The sequence below is a fragment of the Budorcas taxicolor genome, chromosome X, assembly GCF_023091745.1.
Source record: "Budorcas taxicolor isolate Tak-1 chromosome X, Takin1.1, whole genome shotgun sequence".
Taxonomy (NCBI): Eukaryota; Metazoa; Chordata; class Mammalia; order Artiodactyla; family Bovidae; genus Budorcas; species Budorcas taxicolor.
In genome coordinates, this window is record NC_068935.1 from 1970598 (window position 1) to 1994483 (window position 23886).

The following is a 23886-nucleotide window of genomic DNA, read 5'->3' on the forward strand; positions in this document are numbered from 1 at the left end:
AGCCTCAGTTTCGTCTTCTGTGGAATGAGTATGGTCATTTTAATATCTACGTCATAAGACTGATGTGAGGATCAAAAATGATGATCGAAGATGATCATGCTTTTCACAGTGTTCTCACATAAGAAGCACAGACTCAGCAAGGCCTAACAGAAAATAGACTATATTAATAAAAAATGCAATCCTAATAGGCTATATTAGGAGGAAAATGTGTATATGGAGATGAGACTCAGTATACCTTGGGGGAGAACAAGTAGCCAAGGGCAGGATTTCCACTTGGAAGTTACTAGAGAGGTTCCTATTCCTTAGAATTAAAGCCCTCCAGGCTTACGACCCTTCTTTTCTCTGTTCAATAAAAGTTTCAAGCTTCTTCCCAACACATGTCCTTTGTGCATGCTAATACTTCTGCTTGCAACACTCAGCCTTAACTAAACCCCCCATCACATTAGGCTGATGATTTCTTAGCTTTCCTTTAAATCTCAGCTTCCATGAATTCCCCAAGGCATATTTTCCTTGGCCTCCAAGTCTTAGGATTCTCTATTAATTTTTCTCATAGGACTCTGCATTTTTTTTCACTGAATTTATCATAATATGTAACTATATATATTTTATGAGGTTAAAATTATCTGTCTCCCCCTTCCAACTGTAACCTCTCTAATGACAGGGGCCATGTCTATATTAATTCTCTTATTCAATACTTATTGAACGAATGAAAGAATGTCACTGGGAGAATTAATTTTAAAAATTCCTAGATGAGGTAATAAACTTAAATTAAGTTCACATTAGGATCTAAATAACTGTTATTCATTCCTTCCTGAGAGCACGTTTGGATGGCTGAGAAGAGAGCAAAGGAAAGTGGGTGACACTGTAGAGGAAGAAAGAGTGAAGATAGGAGTATTAGAAGATGAACACAATATAACTTTGGCCTCTGCTCCACCAGGCTAGGGCCACCAGCCTGCCCTGGCTGACTGAGCCTATGAGATGGGCAGCCATCTCGCAAGGTATCATCCTTTCATTTGTAAATCTATTTCAGATGAGCATATAAGGTAGACACCAAAGTCTGAGAGTTCAAGATTTTAAGATGTGTTTTGCTGAAATTGTCAGTTTAAATGGCTCCACGTTTCTCTTCCAAGATTTATTAACTGACAAGACTGACAAGCTTGTTGTCTTCCATCTTTGAAGTGGACATATCTAGTTGCAGAAAGTGTACTGAATTTACGGAGGCAACATATTCTTTTTTTAAGACTAAAATAAGCAGACATCAAAGAGTTAATATTGGCAGATTCTCTCCCTAAACTCTAAGCACATAGCAGACCTTTCTGTCACAGTGATCACCCAAGGATTGGGTGTGAGGGTGAGGCATGTAGAATTTTCTGCCAGGATTTGGGCTTGCAAAAAGGCTGATTGCTTTCTCATGGAGGGGTTGATCTTTTCAAATTCTTTTCTTTTTAATATAAATTTATTTATTTTAATTGGAGGTTAATTACTTTACAATATTGTATTGGTTTTGCCATACATCAACATGAATCCGACACAGGTATACACGTGTTCCCCATCCTGAACCCCCCTCCCTCCTCCCTCCCCATACATCCCTCTGGGTCATCTCAGATCTTTTCAAATTCTTAAGGCCTGCCATTCTAAGTTTTAAACAAACATTCCTGTTTTAGAACTGGAATGTTATTTAACAAGTGAAAGTATCAACTGCTGAAGGGCTTCCCTGATACCTCAGTTGGTAAGGAATCTTCCTGCAATGCAGGAGACCTGGGTTCGATCCCTAGGTTGGGAAGATTCACTGGAGAAGGTAAAGGCTGCCTGCTCTAGTATTCTGGCCTAGAGAATTTCATGGACTGTATAGTACATTGAGTTGCAAAGAGTTGGACAAGACTGAGCGACTTTCACTCACTTCAACTGCTGAGAGAGACTGACAGAGATGGATGGATGGTGTTTGGGTTTAGGGACTTACACGTATTGAATGTTTGCTACATCACAGGCTTTTTATTTACACTATCTCATTTAATTTCCAAAACTTCCTTAGAGACAGATACCACTTTTCCCATTTTGCCGCTGAAAATTTAAAGCTCATAGAGTTGCCTACCCAAAGCGACACAGCCAGTATGTAGCACAGCCAGCATTCAAACTCAGGTCTGTTTGGCTCTGAACCTCAGCCATTCTTCACCATATTTTGCAACTTCTTAGATGTATTTAGAATGTAACATTATATCTATAAAAGTGGAAACAGTATCAATCATCCAACCCTGCTAAGTACTTTTGTTCTTCCCACTTCTCATCAATATTCAATTTGGAATTCTACTGTAATTTTCTTTCCACTTTAATCCCAGTGCAAATGTGGATACAGAAGGAGCATCAAAATATTAAGGAAAACAGAACTGAAAGATTCTTTGGGATAAGGATTTCATGTTATTCTCATCTTAGTATCCCCAAAACCAAGCATAAATTCTGGCTCATAATAGAGGTTCAATAATGTTTGAGTGGGGAGAGAAAAGATTTGGGAGCTTACCAAGGAGATCCCTTAGTGGTGGAGACACTTGGATGTTTATTTGCTGAAAGAGATCTCCTTGCACTGCTGACTGTATAAACTCTACATCCACACAGGGGTGCTTGGATCATGACTCACACACCCAACATGAAAAGTGTTTATGATAGTGAAATCAATGCCCAGGCCAGAAAATTTAGGGAATGGCAAAGGTATTATTTTTCTTCATCCTTAACTCCTTAGGAAGGGTATATACTATTATTAGATCCCTCAGACAGGCATTTATCTATTAGCACCAGGCACTATGCTAGTCACTGGAAATACAAAGATAAATGAACCTCAAATACTACTTTGTGAGAGTTCACAACCTAGTTGGGAAGACAGACCCATAAGCATTACTATTTTATATGAAATATAGCAAAGATTAATGGTAGATAAAACAAGTTATTTAAGAAATTCAGAGGAAGGGTATCTGACAAACCTGGTGTTATAAAGGAAAACTTCCTGGAGGAACTGATACCAAAGTTGAATTTCGATGGATGTATAGTATTTAGCCAGGAAAGGCATAGATTTGGAAGTGATCACCATATAGGTAAGAATTGAAAAATGGTTTCCGAGATGGTTCAGCAGTAAAGAATCAGCCTGTAATGCAGGAGATGCAGGTTCAATCCCTGGGTTGGGAAGATTCCCGGGAGAAGGAAATGGCAACCCACTCCAGTATTTTAGCCTGGGAAATCCCATGGACAGAGGAGCCTGGTGGGCTACAGTCCATGGAGTCCCAAATTGTCAGACACGATGGAGCGACTGAGCATGAAGAGTTGAAAAGGTGAAAGTGGATAAGATCTCCAATGAAAATTTGCAGTGTAATAACACCTTTGGAACTAAACTATAACTCTAGAGAATATCAACATTTGGGGGCTCAAAAAGAAACCATAAGGAAACAAAGAAGGACCAGTGAGACACAGGATAAATAAGTTTTTGTGCCACTTGAATGGCCACTCAAATGTTCATGTATAAGCGTGCTCATTCACTCAGTCATGTCTGACTCGGCGATCCCATGGACCGTAGCCTGCCAGACTCCTCTGTCCATGGCATTTCCCAAGCAAGAATAAGTACTTCTATTTATAATAGGCAAAAACTGGAAAGTTGAATGCTTAATAGCTGGTGAATGGGTAAACAAACTAAAGTGTGTGCACGCCTGCTATGATGCTTCAGTCCTAACTCTTTGCAACACCATGGACTTTAGCCCTCCAGGCTCCTCTGTTCATGGGCTTGAGTGGGTTGCCATGGCCTCCTCCCAGAAATCTTCCCAAACCAGGGATTGAACTTGTGTCTCCTTCACTGGCAGGTGGGTTCTTTACTACTAGTGCCACCTGGGAATCCCCAGTGAACTACTAATACACCAAACAAAAACAGATGAGTCTCAAAACCATCATGCTATAAGAAAGATGCCAGAAACCAAAGAGTAAATACTATACAATTTCTTTCATATGAAATATTTTTAAGGAAAAACTGATCTAAGGTTATCCAGATAACAGATTAGCAGTTAGCTGGGTGTGGGGAGAGCGAGAGGAATGACTGAAAAGGGGCAAGAGGGGACTTTGGGGGATGAAGGAAATACTCTTTATCTTAATTACAGTGGTAATTACAGGAGTGTGAACATTTGTCATACTTAGCCAATGGTATTCTTAAAATGAGGACATTTTACTGTAAGTAAATTGTATCTCAATAAGGTCAAAATAAACCTTAAGATAAAACAATCTATAGTGAAATTTCCCTAGTTGTCCAGTGACTAACACTCAAAACTCCCAATTCAGAACTAGCACAGCCAAAATAAATAAATAAATACTAAAATAAAAATAAAAAAAATAGTAGTCTGTAATGTCACAGAAGTCAAAGAAGTATTATAGTATTATATCCCCAAAACAGTATTAAGTATATAACTTCTCAGAAACCAAGATTTTTGACATTTCCAGATGGGGAGCTTAAATCAAAAATGATAAGTACAGGGTTGATATCCTGTAAAACACAAAGTGGGTGGGGGTATTGGTATTTAGAAGACAACTAAGAATATGTGTAAGAGATATTTGAAAGCAAAAGCTAGATTGCAGTTAGGTGCAGAAGTTAGAAAATAGAGATTCTGGATGTATATTACCCGTCTGAGAAATTCAGACGGAAAACAGAATGGTAGAAACAGAGCTCAAGGAAGGGTTGGGTAGTGTTCATTTTGGGAGAATTTTTTCTATGTTTATAGACTGAGAGTAAAGAATCAGTAGAGAGGGAGAGGACTGTGAAGGTTGTAGGGGACATAGGGAAGGGTGAGGATAAGGGTTAAAGTGGAGTGATTTGTCTTGAAAAGACATAAAGAGGGCTGTAGATACAGATGAGTTTGTAAGTAGAAGGATTAGAAATTGAGGGAAGACATTCTGATTCCCTATGTCATCTTTTGAAAAGGTGTGAGTCCACATTTGAATATTTAATTGAGAAAAGGGAGAATTTTTGGAATAGCCATGAATTTGAAAGTGTTGGCTCAGATTAACTAAAAGGACTGAAGGGCAACATGGAAGGCCCAGATGTAATAATCAGCTGTTGTAATGTTACCAACATGAATTCATATTTTTGGTTTATTTCCAGCAGGGCTCCATTCCTCCACATATGGATGAGAAGTATTTTAGAATTAATTAATCATTTGAGTTGTTCTGAATGGTCCTACAGAAGCATAAGAGAAGGAATTTAAGGGTGTTGTTAAAGGGATCATTTTAGCATTTGGTCCAGGTTGAACATAGAACCAAAAATTCAAAGGAAATTGATATGTTAAGGCAAAATAGAAAAGTCAAAGGAGCCAGAAGGACTAATTATGTTATAAAAAGGAAGGGGAGTTCGTAGGTAATTTCTGAGAAACCTGGAAATTATAGTTGTGATTAGAGAAAAAGAACATCAATTTTTTTGTTCCCACCCTCCCCAATCCCATCCTCACCCCGGCAACCCAGGGATTAAGGGTTTTCTTTTGTGCTCAGGGACTCCTTGCTTCAGTTTTTAGAGATATATAAAATTCATTGGAATTTAAAGATTTCACAGGTAGTAAAGATCTAGTCAATGGTGAGAGGTTTCAAATCTTAGAGGGAAAATGTTTCTCATGTATAGCATATGGTCACTAAATGACTGTCAATATATGAATGGAGAGATTTTATGATGAGGGATTCTACAGATGGCTTAAGAATGATTGGTATTCAATGGGGAAAGATTCCTGGAAAAGGTAGATCCTGAAATAAGAACTATCAAAGAGGAATCATAATGGCCAAGGTAATATGATTAGTTGGTTTTGTCACTCGCAAGATACTGAAGATTATAAGTCACATGCCATAGCTCCTGTTTTCAGTGAGTTCACAGAAAATCATATTGAGCAAGGTAAAAAAAGTGGTAGTGAGATTTTTTTTTAATTTTACGCATTTTTAAAGATTTGTTTCTGTTTACATTTATTACAAAATATTGGTTATATTCCCCGTGTTGTACAATACATACTTGAGCCTATCTTATACCCAATATTTTGACACTCCCCCAAGTGTCAGTTGCTCAGTCGTGTCCAACTCTTTGCAACCCGTGGACTGTATCCCGCCAGGCTACTCTGTCCATGGAATTCCCCAGGCGAGAATACTGGAGTGGGTAGCCAGCCATTTTCTTCTACAGGGGATCTTCCAGACCCAGTGATCAAATCTGGGTCTAATGCATTGCAGGGAGGTTCTTTACCATCTGAGCTACTAGAGAAGCCCTGCTCACCTAAGGGTGTTAGGGAGAATCTGGAGAGTTGGAACAAATAAGCAATTTTAGTGGCCATTACCCAGGCATATCCAATTTAAAGAGTAAGACTAATTATAAATATATATGCACTCTATATATTGAGAGATGCTATGCATCTGATTCATTTGATGATCAGAACCTTATAAGATAGACAGTATTATTATTTTCATTTTACAGAGGAAGAAGAAAAAAAAAAGTTTTAGAGATGCTAACTTCCCCAGAATCAAACAGTTTATAAGTGGCAGAAATGGGATTCCAAACAGGTATGGTTCCAACTCTTTAGTGCTTTTCATATGAACCTATCCTTGTATCTCTTGGGCATTATGAGTGGCTGAACTCCTGCTGCTTCCCGTATCCAATGGAGTATAGTTATTTACTTGAAATTCAGTCGAAGTAAAGGATTACCCTTCTCCTATAATCCAACAAATGAATCATCCTAATTGTACCAAGTTCATAACTAAAATCTCAGAGCTAGTAAGTAAGCAGCTCCATGGTCCCATTAAAACAACTAACATTATGATTCTTACCTCATCAAAATTATATCTGGGAATATTACATGAGAAAACATTAATTTTATAATTGGAAAACAAAATAACTAAATTGGAAGGAATAATTCTTTGAAAACCACAAACTACCAAAAGGAAACTAAGATAAAATAGATAATCTGAATAGTCCCTAAAACCACTAAAATAACTGAACTCATAATTAGAAGCTCCCTAAAAGAGGAAATCTCCAGATTCAAACAGTTTCACAGTTTCAAAGGAGATATTTAAAGAAACATCAACACCACTGTACACATTCTCTTCAAGAAAACAGATGAGGAAGGAACACTTCCCAATTCATTCTATGAGACCAGTATTATCTTAACAACAAAAACCAGATAAAATGGCACAAGAAAACTATAAACTGATATTTCTCATGTTTAGATGCAAAAATTCTCACTAAAATATTAGCAATTGAATCCTGCACCTTACAAAAAGGATCATACACTGTTATCAAGTGGGATTTATTCCAGGTTTGCAAGAGTGATTCAACACAAGAATATCAATTAATGTGATACATCATATCAAAAGAATATAGAAAATAAACATGATCATATCAATAAATTCAGAAAAATCTCATTTCAATGACAAAAATACTCAGTAAACTAGTAATAGAGGGGCACTTTTTCACCCTGATCAGTTCAGTTCAGTCGCTCAGTCGTGTCCGACTCTTTGCGACCCCATGAATTGCAGCACGCCAGGCCTCCCTGTTCATCACCAACTCCCGGAGTTCACAGACTCACGTCCATCGAGTCTGTGATGCCATCCAGCCATCTCATCCTCGGTCAACACTTCTCCTCCTGCCCCCAATCCCTCCCAGCATCAGAGTCTTTTCCAGTGAGTCAACTCTTCTCATGAGGTGGCCAAAGTACTGGAGTTTCAGCTTTAGCATCATTCCTTCCAAAGAAATCCCAGGGCTGATCTCCTTCAAAATGGACTGGTTGGATCTCCTTGCAGTCCAAGGGACTCTGGCTACTGGTGGAGTGATAGACCTATATAAAATTAAACAAAATATAGAATGCAGAAATATTCCCATGCACATTTGCCCAACTGATTTTGGACAATGAGGCAAAATAAATTCGATGGGGGAGGGACAGCCTTTTCAATAAATGTTTCTGTAATAACTAGACATTCATTACACTATAGAAGTACCCCATATACACTGTAAAACTTTCAGAAACAGAGAAGAAAATTATCAGAATCTAGGGTTAGGCAAAGAGAATTTAGACTTGACACAAAAAACACCAATCATAAGAGAAAAAATGATAAAATAGACTTGGTGCATCCTCAGTTGCTTCAGTCATGTCCAACTCTTTGTGACCCTATGGAATGTAGCCCACCAGGCTCTCTGTTCATGGGATTACTGGAGTGGCTTGCCATGCCCTCCTCCAGGGTACCCTCTAGACTCAGGGATCAAACCTGCAGCTCCTGCATTGCAGGCAGAGTCTTTACCACTGAATCACCTGTTCTTCAAAACAAAAAATGAAGGGAGCCATTTAAAATGTGGTTCTCCTGGATAAAATCTTACTGCAATTACCCCTGGACATGAATGAATAGAATAAGCACCAATATATTGAGATGCAGCAATATCCTGGAATGTCTCTAGTAAAAATCTCCTATTATAATCTCCACTGTATGAGGACATTGATACAATCAATCTATCTCTTATAGTCATGTCACTGTTTATGAGAGTCCAGTCCACAGCTTATGAAAAGAAAAATACTTTGAAAGAGTATGTTACATTAAGACTACTGACTTGAGAGAGAGAGAGAGAGAGAGAGAGAGAGAGAGAAGGTAATATTCAGTAAATATTAACAGGAACAGCAGTCTCAAATATTTAATTCCCATAAGCCCTGCCTCTGATCTATATGAAAATGATGCAGCTGTCCCAACCCAGTCATTCTCAGTTGCCTCAGAATGAGAGACACAGATGGTCTTTCAGGTAGCTAATCCAGTATTATTAACAGCTTTCTCTGTTAATGCATTGGTCTCGCTGAAAAGCACTTAGTTGGGTCTGTTTGTGGATGGGGAGCAGAAGCCCTAAAGTACTTCTGCTGCTTCTCTTTGATCAGCCTGAAGTAGTTTTCTGTGTTAGCAGTTGTCTGGGGAAGCTTACTGAGCTTGAAGATCTAGTTTGATTTGAGTTATTTATTAATAATTTGGGAAAAACTAATTAAAATTGTGTTTGGTTCTAAAGTTAGAGCTCCTACAGGGGCCCAGAAGGAATAGAAGTGTAAAAGGAAACATTTCAAAAGATTCTGAGTTTATTATTCCCCCAGTCCCATCTTCCTTCCAATATCTTCCCCAGACCATCTTCTCACTCTGATTCATTTCTTTCTATCTCTTTCTCTATTTGCACACACATACAACACATATGCACAGGCACACACACACACATACACACACACACCACTGCTAATCAGAGACAGCATGTGAGAATAACCTTCTTTGGGAGAGAAGATTCACTATCATACTCCAGGAACTGGACTCAGAGAGCTGCCCATACTCATCCACCTATAGTCAAACATTCTAGTCTCAGGTTCCCTTTTTCCTTCTTAATCTTCTGTTAGAATTGGAACCATAAGCTATCAGAGCTAGAAAGAATCTTAGAAATTCTACCCTTTCAGAATATAGAAGAGGAAATTAAGAGAGAAAGAGAGGATATAAGTGATTTGTCCATGGGCACTGAGTTAGTCAATGGCAGAGACAGGGCTAAGATTTAAGCAGCATGTTATGAAGGATGAGGAATAAGAAGCAGTGGCTTCTTTCTTGATATGCTTCACTCAAAAGTCTGTTTTTGAGTCCCACAGTGACTTGCCTCTGTTCTACTATCTTCTCTGCCCATAAGACTCATGGTGCTTAGATGGGAACTGACTGTGTTAAGTGGTGGTGGTAGATGGTGGTTTTGAAGTGGTGATACTCCTTAGGTCTTCAACCTGTTTATTAATATATTTAATGTTTTAAGTTAGAACACGACCCCACTGATCCCAGGCTAATAAGTGAGATTGAATTTCCTTAACTGGTTCATTTCAGCCTGAGATTCCATGAAAACCTGAGGGCTCTCAATTTAAAATGTAGCCTCTAGGCAAATTATCACATATGCATCAATTCAGTTCAGTTCAGTCGCTCAGTCGTGTCTGACTCTTTGCGACCCCATGAATCGCAGCATGCCTGGCCTCCCTGTCCATTACCAACTCCCGGAATCTACCCAAACTCATGTCCATTGAGTCAGTGATGCCATCTAACCATTTCATCCTCTGTCGTCCCTTTCTCCTCCTGCCTTCAATCTTTCCCAGCATCAGGGTCTTTTCCAGTGACTCAGTTCTTTGCATCAGGTGGCCAACATATTGGAGTTTCAGCACCTCTGCAATTCCTTCCAGTTAAACTACCCAGGCCCAGTGAGAACATGAAAGCCAAATCAAGGGTGCTGGTTGGTGCTTTAGGATTTTCTTGTCCTAAATCATCTTGTTTTTTTCTGAGATGACCTGATTCGATTGATGACAGATTTCATCATGCTTTTTTCTTTCTCTTTCTCTCTCTTGCACATGTGAGAAATCAGCATCTGACTGTAAGCAAATCAATTAACTAAGAAGTTCATTCTCAGTGCCAACTTTGGTGCTTTATTCCATCTCTGCTTTTTTACCAAAGACAGCTAATGGTATAATCTTATTTTAGACTCAGTTTTTCAGAGTACATACTATTCAGTAAGAAGGGCTCCCCAGGTGGTACTAGTAGTACTACCTTGTCAGGTGGTACTGGGTGGTAAAGAACTCACCTGCCAATGCAGGAGACATAAGAGACCTGGGTTAGATCCCTAGACTAGGAAGATCCCCTGGAGAAGTAAATGGCTACCCACTCCACTATTCTTGCCTGGAGAATCCCAAGGACAGAGGAGTCTGGTGGGCTATAGTACTTAAGGTAGCAAAGAGTTGGACACAACTGAGTTACTTAGCACACACAGGAAATAATAGCAGCAGTTATCAATGTGAGTACTTACTATATTCTTGACACTGTGCTAAGCCAGGATTAACCTAGTTAATTTTCATGAAACAGGTTCTATTATTAAAGCCTTTATGCAAATGAACACACTGAGACTCAAAGAGGTTAAGCAATTTGCCCAAGGCTACATAATTAAATAATGAACCTGCCTGCCAACACAGGAGACACAAGAGATGCAGCTTAGATTCCTGGTCTGGCAAAATACCCTGGAGGAGGGCATGGCAACCCACTTCACTATTCCTGCTTGGAGAATCCCATGGCCAGAGGAGCTTGGTGGGCTACAGTCCAAAAGGTCACAAAGAGACACAACTGAAGTGACTTAGCACACACATGTGTGCACAGAATTAAAATAAGTGAAAATAGCAGGAATTGAATCCAGGTTTGTTGAGTTACAAAATAATCTGTGCTGGTGAATTCTACATACTATTTAAAGAAGAGTTCAAGCCTAGTCTTCTTAAACTATTCCAAAAATAGAAGATGAAGGAATGCTTCCTAACTTATTTTACAAGGTCAGTACTACCCTGATACCAAAACCAGAAAGACATCAGACACAAAAAATGACGCAATATCCCTAATGAACATAGATGCAGCAATCCTCAACAGAATATTAGCAAACTGAATTTAATGATACATTAAAAGGATCATACACCACAGCCAAGTGGGATTTATTCCATGGAAGCAAGGATGGAACAACATGACAAGCCCAAAGCTGACATTATGCTCAATAGAGAAAAGCTGAAAGCTTTTCATCTAAAATTCGAAGCAAGTCAAGAATACCAACCAACTCTTACCACTTTTATTCAATATAGACATCTTAACAAGAGCAATGACAAACCAATTCAGTATTCCTTCCTTGAGAATCCCATGAACAGCATGAAAAGGCAAAAAGAAAGGAAACTGAAAGATGAATTCCCCAGGTTGGTAGGTGCCCAATATTCTATGGGAGATCAGTGGTGAAATAACCACAAAAAGAATGAAGTGATGGAGGCAAAACAGAAATAGCACCCAGTTGTGGATGTGACGGGTGATGGAAGTAAAGTCCAATGCTGTAAAGAGCAATATTGCATAGGAACCTGGAATGTTAGGTCTATGAATCAAGGAAAATTGAAAGTGGTCAAATGGAAGATGGCAAGAGTGAACATCGACACTTCAGGAATCAGTGAATTAAACTGGACTGGAATGGGTGAATTTAATTCAGATGACCATTATATTTACTACTGTGGGCAGGAATCCCTTAGAAGAAATGGAGTAGCCATCAAGGTCAACAAAAGAGTCCAAAATGCAGTACTTGGATGCAATCTCAAAAATGACAGAATGATCTCTGTTCATTTCCAAGGCAAACCAGTCAATATCACAGTAATCCAAGTCTATGCTTCACCAGTAATGCTGAAGAAGCTGAAGTTGAACAATTCCATGAAGACCTACGAGACCCCCTAGAACTAACACTAAAAAAAAAAAAAAAAAAAAAAAAAAAAAGATGTCCTTTTCATTATAGGGGACTGGGATGCAAAAGTAGGAAGTCAAGAGATACCTGGAGTAACAGGCAAATTTGGCCTTGGAATGCGGAATGAAGCAGGGCAAAGACTAATAGAGTTTTGCCAAGAAAATGCACTGGTCATAGCAAACACCCTCTTGCAACAACACAAGAGAAGACTTTACACGTGGACATCACCAGATGGTCAACACTGAAATCAGACTGATTATATTCTTTGCAACCAAAGATGGAGAAGCTCTATACAGTCAGTAAAAACAAGACTGGAAAATGACTGTGGCTCCCATGTAATCATGAACTTTTTATTGACAAACAGAGACTTAAATTGAAAAAAGTAGGGAAAATCACTAGACCATTCAGGTACGACCTAAATCAAATCCCTTACGATTATATAGTGGAAGTGACAAATAGATTCAAGGGATTAGATCTGATACACAGAGTCCCTGAAGAACTATGGGCGGAGAGTTGTAACACTGTACAACAGGTAGTGATCGAGACCATCTCCATGAAAAAGTGCAAAAAGGCAAAATGGTTATCTGAGGAGGCATTATAAATAGCTGAGAAAAGAAGAGATGCTAAAAGCAAATGAGAAAAGGAAAGATGTACCCATCTGAATGCAGAGTTCCAAAGAATAGCAAATAGAGATGAGAAAGCTTTCTTTAGTAATCAATGCAAAGAAACAGAGGAAAATGATAGAATGGGAAAGACTAGAGATCTCTTAAAGAAAATTAGAGATACCAAGGGAACATTTCATGCAAAGATGAGCACAATGAAGGACAGAGATGGTATGGACCTAAGAGAAGCAGAAGATATTAAGAAGAGGTGGAAAGACTACACCGAAAAACTATACAAAAAAAAAAAAAGATCTTAATGACCTAGCTAACCACGATGTTGTGATCACTCACATAGAGCCAGACATCCAGTAATGCAAAGTCAAGTGGGCCTTACAAAGTATCACTAAGAACAAAGCTAGTGGAGGTGATGGAATACCAGCTGAGCTCTTTCAAATCCTAAAAGATGATGCTGTGAAAGTGCTGAACTCAATTTGCCAGCAAATTTGGAAAACGCAGCAGTGGCCACAGGACTGGAAAAAGTCAGTTTTCATTCTGATCCCAAAAAAAGGCAATTCCAAATAATGTTCAAACTGTTGTACAATTGCACTCATCTCACACGCTAGCATAGTAATCCTTAAAATTCTCCAAGCAGGCTTCGACAGTACATGAAGGATTTAGGAAAGGCAGAGGGACCAGATACCAAGCAAGAGAGTTCCAGAAAATCATCTATTTCTGCTTTACTGATTATGTCAAAGCCTTTGACTGTGTGGATCACAAGAAACTATGGAAAATTTTAAAGTGATGGAAATACCAGACTACCTGACATGCATCCTTAGAAATCTGTATCCATTCAGGAAGCAACCATTAGATCTGGACATGGAACACCAACCTGGTCCCAAATCAGGAAAGGAGTATATCAAGGTTGTATATTGTCACTGTGCTTATTTAACTTACATGCATAGTACATCATGCAAAATGCCAGGCTGGAATTGAGAGTGCTGGGAGGAATATCAATAATCTCAGATATGCAGATGATACCACCCTTATGGCAGAAATGGAAAAATAACTAAAGGGCCTCTTGATGAAAGTGGAAGAGGAGAGTGAAAAACTTGGCTTAAAACTCAACATTCAGAAAACTAAGGTCATGGCATCCAGTCCCATCACTTTATGGCAAATGGGAAAACAATGGAAAGAGTGACAGACTTTATTTCAGAGGCCTCCAAAATCACTGCAGATGGTGACTGAAGCCATGAAATTAAAAGACATGGGCAGAGGACCTGAATAGACATTTTTCCAAAGAAGACATAGAGATGGCCAACAGGTACATAAAAAGATGCCTAACAGCACTTTTTCAGAGAAATGAAAATCAAAACCACAATGACACATCACCTCATACATGTTAGAGTGGCTATTGTCAAAAAGACAACAAATAATAAATGTTAGTGAGGTTGTGAAGAAAAAAGGAACTCTCCTACACTGTTGGTCAGAATGTAAATTGGTGCAACAACTACAGAAAACGGTGGAGGTTCCTCAAAACTTTAAACACAGAATGACAATAGTTCTAGGAATTCCTTTCCTGGGTATGTATCTGTAGGGAAAGAACAAATTAGCCAAGATGGCATGGTTAGTCTATCTCAACAGCTTCTCGCTCTTGCTCAATGTTTTGTAAATAATGTTTATGTAACAGTTGAGATCACTTATAGCACAGTGCATGTGCATCACAAGGAACTTCCTTGATCACAAGGTATTTGCTTGGTCACGAGGTACTCGCCTTGCCAGGAGATGTTTTGTGCAGTACATCTGTATGAACCTCACCATGAGAGCCCTGGATGTTGCTGCATTGGGGCTACACTGGGGAGACATCATGATTACATTATATGATGCTATGTTACAGCTCTGTTATGGCTATGTTCTGGTTATGTTGTGGCTGCTGTTATGGCTGTGTGTAATCCAGGAGAGAAGCTGTGTTGTGGCTGCAGTGCCAGTCAGGAGAGAATAAACATATCTGCAGTTCCTATGGCCCCTCGAGTCTCCTTCCAGCCTCTTAACTCCTGCTTTACCTATCTTGGGTTCAATGAACAGTGTGGATAGTGTGAACAGTGAGCCAATAGGCATCACAAATAGGATGAGAGCAATAGAGTATCCAAAGACAACAGAAACACTAATTCAAAAATACGCATGCACCCAAATGTTCACTGCAGCATTATTTACCATAACCAAAATGTAGAAGTAACCCAAATGTTCATCAACAGGGGAATGAATAAAGATGTAGCATATATGTACAATGGAACATCCAGTTCAGTTCAGTTCAGTCGCTCAGTTGTGTCCAACTCTTTGCCACCCCATGAATCGAAGCACGCCAGGCCTCCCGTCACCAACTCCCAGAGTTCACTCAAACTCACGTCCATCGAGTCAGTGATGCCATCCAGCCATCTCATCCTCTGTCATCTCCTTCTGCTCCTGCCCCCAATCCCTCTCAGCATCAAAATCTTTTCCAATGAGTCACCTCTTCGCATGAGGTGGCCCAAGTACTGGAGTTTCAGCTTCAGCATCATTCCTTCCAAAGAAATCCCAGGGCTGATCTCCATCAGAATGGACTGGTTGGATCTCCTTGCAGTCCAAGGGACTCTCAAGAGTCTTCTCCAACACCACTGTTCAAAAGCATCAATTCTTCATTGCTCAGCCTTCTTCACAGTCCAACTCTCACATCCATACATGACCGTTATTGAATCATAAATAAGAATGAAATCTACACCTGCAATAAAGTGGATGATCTAGAGCCTGCGTGTGTGCTGTCACTTTAATCATGTCCGACTCTTTGTGACCCTATGAACTAGGGCCCGCCAGGCTCCTCTGTCCATGGGATTCTCCAGGCAAGGATACTGGGGTAGGTTGCCATGACCTCCTCCAGGATCTAGAGCAGGAGTCCACAACCCCCAGGATGCAGACAGGTTCTGGCCCATGCCCTGTTAGAAACTGGGCTGCAAAGCAGGAGGAGAGCAGTGGCTGAGCAAGCAAAGCTTCATCTGTCACTCCCCGTCACTCCTCATCACTTCCAATGCAGCCTGAACCACTTCCTCCCCCAGTTCATCGAAGTATTGTCTTCCATGAAACCGGTCCCTAGTGCCAAAATGTTTGGGGACTGCTGGCCTAGAGGGTATTATGCTAAATGAAATATCAGACAGCAAAAGGCTTTTAAGTGAATTCTGCAAAATAAAAGAGGTGAACAGAACGGAAACAGGTTCTGTACAGAAAAGAAACTGTTGGTTACCAGAAGGTAAGCTGACTGAGGTTGGGCGGGGGCAAATAATAGGTGAAGGAAATTAAAAGGTACAAACTTTCAGTTATAAAAAAAGAATAAAAGTCACGGGGAAGTAATGTATAGCGAATATAACCAATAGTATTTTAGTAATAGTAACTTTGTATAGTGACAAATAGTAATTAGACTTATTATGGTAACCATTTTGAAATGTATATAAATGCCAAATCATTATGATTTACACCTGAAGCTAATGTAATATTGTATATTCTTTGTATATACTCCAGTTTTAAAAAAATACAAAGAAAAGTAATTAACCTCAAAGAAATCTGCAATTTTAAACAGATGTTAAACCACCTCTAAGTCTTATTGGGCCCTGTGAACAGTGACAGCAGCAAAAGAAATGCAGTAAATGAAGCCTCACCACTTAGAGCAGTAAAAGCCCTTCTTTCTGTGTGCAATTTACTACCAAAAATAGACCCAAGGGAAATTTTGGCTCAGTGCATGCTGAAAGCGATCACAATGAAAACAAATTTTAATTTTAGAAAAGCTATAAATAAAAACAAACACATTTAGGTTTTAAAAAATCTGTAAGATTGCTATTATTGCCTAGTTTTCTTAGTAATAAAGAGAGTGAGTGAGATTTTTTCCACAAATATTTCTTACTTGCTGAAGCAGCTATTTTTAATAAGGCAAGAGCTAAAAGCATACTAGAGTAAAATAAAATTATAAATATTAAAATGCAAAACTGCTATGGGAAGAGTACAAACCAGTCTCAATGAACTGCTTGCCTTTAAAATCTGTACCAACTGAATTTTCTTATTAACGGTTTATTTTAAGAAAAATCCAATTCCCTTCAGTGTGAACACAATTCTTACAGTAACAGCCTATCTTCCACGGTTAATTGCTGCTTGTCTCCTTGAATATAATCATTTGCATAATTATGATTCTTTTCAATAATAAAAAGGATTACATAGTCTTGGTGAAGGAAACATCATAAAATTTAAATTTATATAAAATTAAAGGAATAAATGTTCCATAGTAACAGAACAATTAACATTTACCAAAAGCACAAAGGTTTTAATATGAGAGCATATGTATTAACAAAAAATCACTTTAGATTACACTACTCTTCAAGTGTCTTTAAAAATTAAACTCTAGAACTTATTTTGAAATTGCTATACTGAGAGGAAAATCAGTAGTACCAGCCATAAGTTATTGTTTATAATAAATGAAGACAGTGGGTGGAAAGCAGATGTATCACTGTAATTTTGCTTCAATGAGGTACAAATGTAGACTAGAAGTCACAGTCCACTTGGATGAAAGTTGGATTATGTTAAAATATACACTCTTGAGAACAAGAGGGAGGAGGAGTAGGTGGACGTGGAGTACATCTCTCTCCACGGATACATCAGGAATACACCCTCAGATACAGAAGTGCATGCAGAAAACCAGCTGAGAGCGGACAGGAGTACCTGACCAGTGGAAAAGAATATACAGAACCATGCAAAATTCGGTAGGACAAACGAACTAGGGGGAAAAAATAGGAGTGTGAGTAGGACTGGACCTGCCTTCAGCAGGTGGGGGAACTGAAGCAGGGGTCTCATCCCCATATCAGGGCAAATGAGTCAGAGGAGAAACATGTAAGGTTTAGAGTGAAACAGCTGATCTGTGACAGCCTAAACTGAATGAGAATCAGATAGTCCTTGTCACAGCCATACATATCCTGGACAGAGAGGCTGGTCCCCTGAAAGGTGCAGTGGCTGGGACCTGGAGTTCAGGGATGTGGAGCAATCCCAGGGTGAGGGCTGCTGTTGACTATGGAGAGACAAATCAAGGGGATGTGGTGGGAAATGCCTGTGGAGGAAAGCTGGGCAGCCATGGAAACAAGGTGATATTACTGAGTCACACATGGGGGTGGAGCCATCACCATAGCTTCTGGTAACATTAGCAGCTGAACAATAGAGAGGCTGCCCATCAAATGCCTGAAGCTACAGAGTAGGACATCACCCAATGTGCTCCATTAAGTGACTGATGAACTGAACTACAGAGTAGGACTCCAGTCAGGAGGGCCCCTCTATGGGCCTGAATGGGTGGAGCTACAGATAAAGACTGGCCAAAGAGGCCTTCTGATCTGTTCACAAGCTACAAGAGGCTCAAAAAAAAAAAAAAGACTATGATAGGGCCATAACTCCTGGGGTGGAGGCAGTCCATGTCCCTGCACACTTTGTGCCACCAGGGTCCTCACAAGCCAAGCAGCCATGCCGTCTTCATGCTCAGCTCTCAGAGAAGCAGAGCTGCCACAGGCAAAAATATCCAGTATCTATAGCACAAGGTTGCTTTAGTCGTGTCCAACTGTTTGAGACCCTGTGGACTGTGGCCTTCAAGGCTTCTGTCAAGGGGGTTCTCCAGGCAAGAATATTGGAAAATATTGGCCAATACTGGTTTCCATACTCTTCTACAGCACTATATTTCCTGCTGCCCTAGCTGCCAACTGCCCTGAGTATCTGTTGCTGCCAGAACCCCTGCAACCCAAGCAGCTGCACCACCTCCACACCTGGCCCTCACAGGGGCAAACCCAAGCCCTCTAGGGCAGCCTCAGGAGAAATCCCCAGTGCACAATCTAAAGCAGTTCAGTTCAGTTCAGTCACTCAGTCGTGTCCGACTCTTTGCCATCCCATGAATCGCAGCATGCCAGGCCTCTCTGTCCATCACCATCTCCTGGAGTTCACTCAGACTCACGTCCATCGAGTCAGGGATGACATCAGCCATCTCATCCTGGGTCGTCCCCTTCTCCTCCTGCCCCCAATCTCTCCCAGCATCAGAGTCTTTCCAATGAGTCAACTCTTCGCATGAGGTGGCCAAAGTACTGGAGCTTCAGCTTTAGCATCATTCCCTCCAAAGAAATCCCAGGGTTGATCTCCTTCAGAATGGACTGGTTGGATCTCCCTGCAGTACAAGGGGCCAACAAGAGTCTTCTCCAACACCACAGTTCAAACGCATCAATTCTTCGGTGCTCAGCCTTCTTCACAGTCCAACTCTCACATCCATACATGACCACAGGAAAAACCATAGCCTTGACTAGATGGACCTTAGTCAGCAAAGTAATGTCTCTGCTTTTGAATATACTATCTAGGTGGGTCATAACTTTTTTTCCAAGGAGTAAGCGTCTTTTAATTTCATGGCTGCAGTCACCATCTGCAGTGATTTTGGAGCCCCCCAAAATAAAGTCTGACACTGTTTCCACTGTTTCCCCATCTATTTCCCATGAAGTGATGGGACCGGATTCCATGATCTTCATTTTCTGAATGTTGAGCTTTATGCCAGTTTTTTCACTCTCCTCTTTTACTTTAATCAAGAGGCTTTTTAGCTCCTCTTCACTTTCTGCCATAAGGGTGGTGTCATCTGCATATCTGAGGTTACTGATATTTCTCCCGGCAATCTTGATTCCAGCTTGTGTTTCTTCCAGTCCAGCGTTTCTCATGATGTACTCTGCATATAAGTTAAATAAGCAGGGTGACAATATACAGCCTTGACATACTCCTTTTCCTATTTAGAACCAGTCTGTTGTTCCATGTCCAGTTCTAACTGTTGCTTCCTGACCTTCATACAGATTTCTCAAGAGGCAGGTTAGGTGGTCTGATATTCCCATCTCTTTCAGAATTTTCCACAGTTTATTGTGATCCACACAGTCAAAGGCTTTGGCATAGTCAATAAAGCAGAAATAAATGTTTTTCTGGAACTCTCTTGCTTTTTCCATGATCCAGCAGATGTTGGCAATTTGATCTCTGGTTCCTCTGCCTTTTCTAAAACCACCTTGAACATCAAGAAGTTCATGGTTCACATATTGCTGAAGTCTGGCTTGAAGAATTTTGAGCATTACTTTACTAGCATGTGAGATGAGTGCAACTGTGTGGTAGTTTGAGCATTCTTTGGCATTGCCTTTCTTTGTGATTGGAATGAAAACTGACATTTTCCAGTCCTGTGGCCACTGCTGAGTTTTCCAAATGTGCTGGCATATTGAGTGCAGCACTTTCACAGCCATCATCTTTCAGGATTTGAAACAGCTCAACTGGAATTCCATCACCTCCACTAGCTTTGTTCGTAGTGATGCTTTCTAAGGCCCACTTGACTTCACATTCCAGGATGTCTGGCTCTAGATTAGTGATCACATCATCATGGTTATCTGGGTCGCGAAGATCTTTTTTGTACAGTTCTTCTGTGTATTCTTGCCACCTCTTCTTAATATCTTCTGCTTCTGTCAGGTCCAGATCATTTCTGTCCTTTATCGAGCCCATCTTTGCGTGAAATGTTCCCTTGGTATCTCTAATTTTCTTGAGGAGATCTCTAGTCTTTCCCATTCTGTTCTTTTCCTCTATTTCTTTGCATTAATCGCTGAAGAAGGCTTTCTTATCTCTTCTTTCTATTCTTTGGAACTTTGCATTCAGATGCTTATATCTTTCCTTTTCTCCTTTGCTTTTCACCTCTCTTCTTTTCACAGCTATTTGTAAGGCCTCCCCAGAGAGCCATTTTGTTTTTTTTGTTTTTTTTTGCATTTCTTTTCCATTGGGATGGTCTTTATCCCTATCTCCTGTACAATGTCCTGTACAATGTCTTGATCCCTGTCTCCTATACTAAATGCAGGCGGCTGCGAACTGGCTCACTAAGCGCAGGCGACTGGGAGCCAGCTCACCAAGCCTGGCCAAGAGGAGCTACCCCACGTATGAGGTCAGCGGCAGCGGCCTGGAGTGCCAGGCTGCGACGGTGCAGGAAGGGCCGAGAGGAGCTACCCTGTGTCTGAGGTCAGGGGCAGTGGCCGAGAGGAGCTACCCCGCATCCAAGGTCAGCGGCAGCAGCCTAAAGTGCCAGGCTGTGACGGTGCAGAAATGGCTGAGAGGTGCTACCCTGCGTCCGAGGTCAGGGGTGGCAGCCGAGAGGAGCTACCCTGCGTCCGAGGTCAGTGGCAGTGGCCGGGAGGAGCTACCCCACGTCTGAGGTCAGGGGTGGCAGCCGAGAAGAGCTACCCTGCATCCGAGCTCAGTGGCGGCCGGGAGGAGACACCCCATTTCCGAGATCAGGGGTGGCCAGGAGAAGCCACCTTGCATCCAAGGCCAGGAGCGGTGACCTTGAGGAGACACCCCATGCCCGAGGCCAGGGGCAGCAGCTGGGAGGAGCCACTCACGCCCGAGGCCAGGGCCAGCGGCCGGGAGGAGCAACCCGAGGAGTGGTGGCTGCGCAGGCACAGGAGGGCCTAGAGGAGCTATCCCACGTTGAAGGTCAGGAACGGCGGCGGTAAGGAGATACCCCTCGTCCAAGGTAAGGAGCAGTGGCTGTGCTTTGCTGGAGCAGCCGTGAAGAGATACCCCACGCCAAGGTAAGAGAAACCCAAGTAAGATGTTAAGTGTTACAAGAGGGCATCAGAGGGCAGACACACTGAAACCATACTCACAGAAAACTAGTCAATCTAATCACACTAGAACCACAGCCTTGTCTAACTCAATGAAACCAAGCCATGCCTGTGGGGCAACCCAAGACGAGCAGGTCATGGTGGAGAGGCCTGGCAGAATGTGGTCCACTGGAGAAGGGAATGGCAAACCACTTCAGTATTCTTGCCTTGAGAACTCCATGAACAGTAGGAAAAGGCTAAATGATAGGATACCAAAAGAGGAACTCCCCAGGTCATTAGGTGCCCAATATGCTACTGGAGATCAGTGGAGAAATAACTCCAGAAAGGATGAGATTGCTGGATGGCATCACAGACTCAATGGACGTGAGTCTGAGTGAACTCCAGGGGATGGAGTTGGACAGGGATGCCTGGTGTGCTGCGATTCATGGGGTTGCAAAGAGTCAGACACGACTAAGCAACTGAACTGAACTGAATGCATATGTATGGAATTTAGAAAGATTTTAACGTTAACCCTGTATGCAAGAGAGAAAAAAAAAAAAAAAAACCAGATGTATAGAACAGTCTTTTGGACTCTGTGAGAGAGGGAGAGGGTGGGATGATTTGGGAGAATGGCATTGAAACATGTATAATATCTTATAAGAAATAAATCACCAGTCTAGCTTTGATGCAGGATACAGGATGCTTGAGGCTGGTGCACTGGGATGACCCAGAGGGATGGTATTGGGAGGGAGGTGTGAGAGGGGTTCAGGATTGGGAACCCGTGTACACCCATGGCAGATTCATGTTGATGTATGGCAAAGCCAATACAATATTATAAAGTAATAAATAAATAAATAATAAAATAAAATAAAGAAAAATATGTATTATTCTTTTGTTTTGACTTCTGTAGATTCTTTTAATTTTTTTTTCTTTTCTCTTCCCCCTATGTTGTACTTGTCGATTTTATTGGCACTATGAATTCTAATTAAGCTTTTGAGCCTTTTGTTTTTCATTTTTTTTCCTTAGTCATATTTTTTATTGTTGTTATAAACTTCTGCCTCTACGTTGGGCTTTTGCATTTCTGTAAAATTTTCCTTGTCTTTTCTTTTCTCTTTTTCTAACTTTAATTTTTAAACCTATTATTAGTTTTCCACATTTATTCCTTTCTTTGCTTTTCCTACTGTTCTTTTCCCCTTTCAGTTAATGTTTAATGTATATAAATCTTCTTAATCTATCTCTATATAACTTTGCATATATATTCTTTCTTTTCTCTCAACATATTTGTTAGTTTTATTTCCATTGCTTTACTCCCCAGTTGACACCTTGCTTTAGTTTTGTCTTCCAGTTTGTTCTTTAGTTAATTTTCTTCTTACCTGGTTGATATAATTTTTGCTTTGTTTTTCTCACCAGGTCAATCTATTGTACTTTATTTTTGGTAGCCTGTTTTGATTTTGCTTATAGGGGTATTTGTATGTGTATATTCAGTCACACCTTTTTATTGCTGCTATAAACAACTGCCTCTATGTTGGGTTTTTGCAGTTCTCTGGAGTTTACCTTTTTTTGTTTCTTTCTTCTTCTTTTTTTTCATTTTTTTATAATTTTAATTTTTATAAACCTATTATATTTTTTACATCTATTCCTTTGTTTGCCTTTCCTACTGTTCTTTTCCCCTTGCAGTTAATCTATAATATATATAAAACTTCTTCATCACCTCTATTTAACTTTGAATATCTATTCTTTCTTTTCTTTTTAAAAATTATTTATAAATATAAATTTATTTATTTTAATTGGAGATTAATTACTTTACAATATTGTATTGGTTTTCCTCTCAATATATTTGCTACTTTTGTTTTCATTGCTTTATCCCCCACTTGGCACCTTGATTTAGTTTTTTTTTTTTTTCCAGCTTGTGCTTTAGTTAATTTTGTTCTTAACTGGTAAATATAATATTTTATTTCTTATGTTCACTGGGATAATCTACTGTACTTTATTTTAGTTGGACTGTTTTGACTTTGGTTACGGGTGTATATGTATGTGTGTATATTCCATTATTTTAATTATTATTAGCCTGATTTTGTAACTGCCATATGTCTGGGGTTCATCTTTGGTTTCTTGTTTTGGAGTATTTGTTTTAATCTCACTTAATGCCATAACAAACTACTTGTGGAATCTGTTTCTGACCAGAGATCAAGCCCTGAGCCTTTGGATTGGGATCACTGACTCCAAGACCCTAGACTACCAGAGAACTAACCTTCAGTTCAGTTCAGTTGCTTAGTCATGTCCGACTCTTTGCGACCCCATGAATCACAGCACGTCAGGCCTCCCTGTCCATCACCAACTCCCAGAGTTCACTCAGGCTCATGTC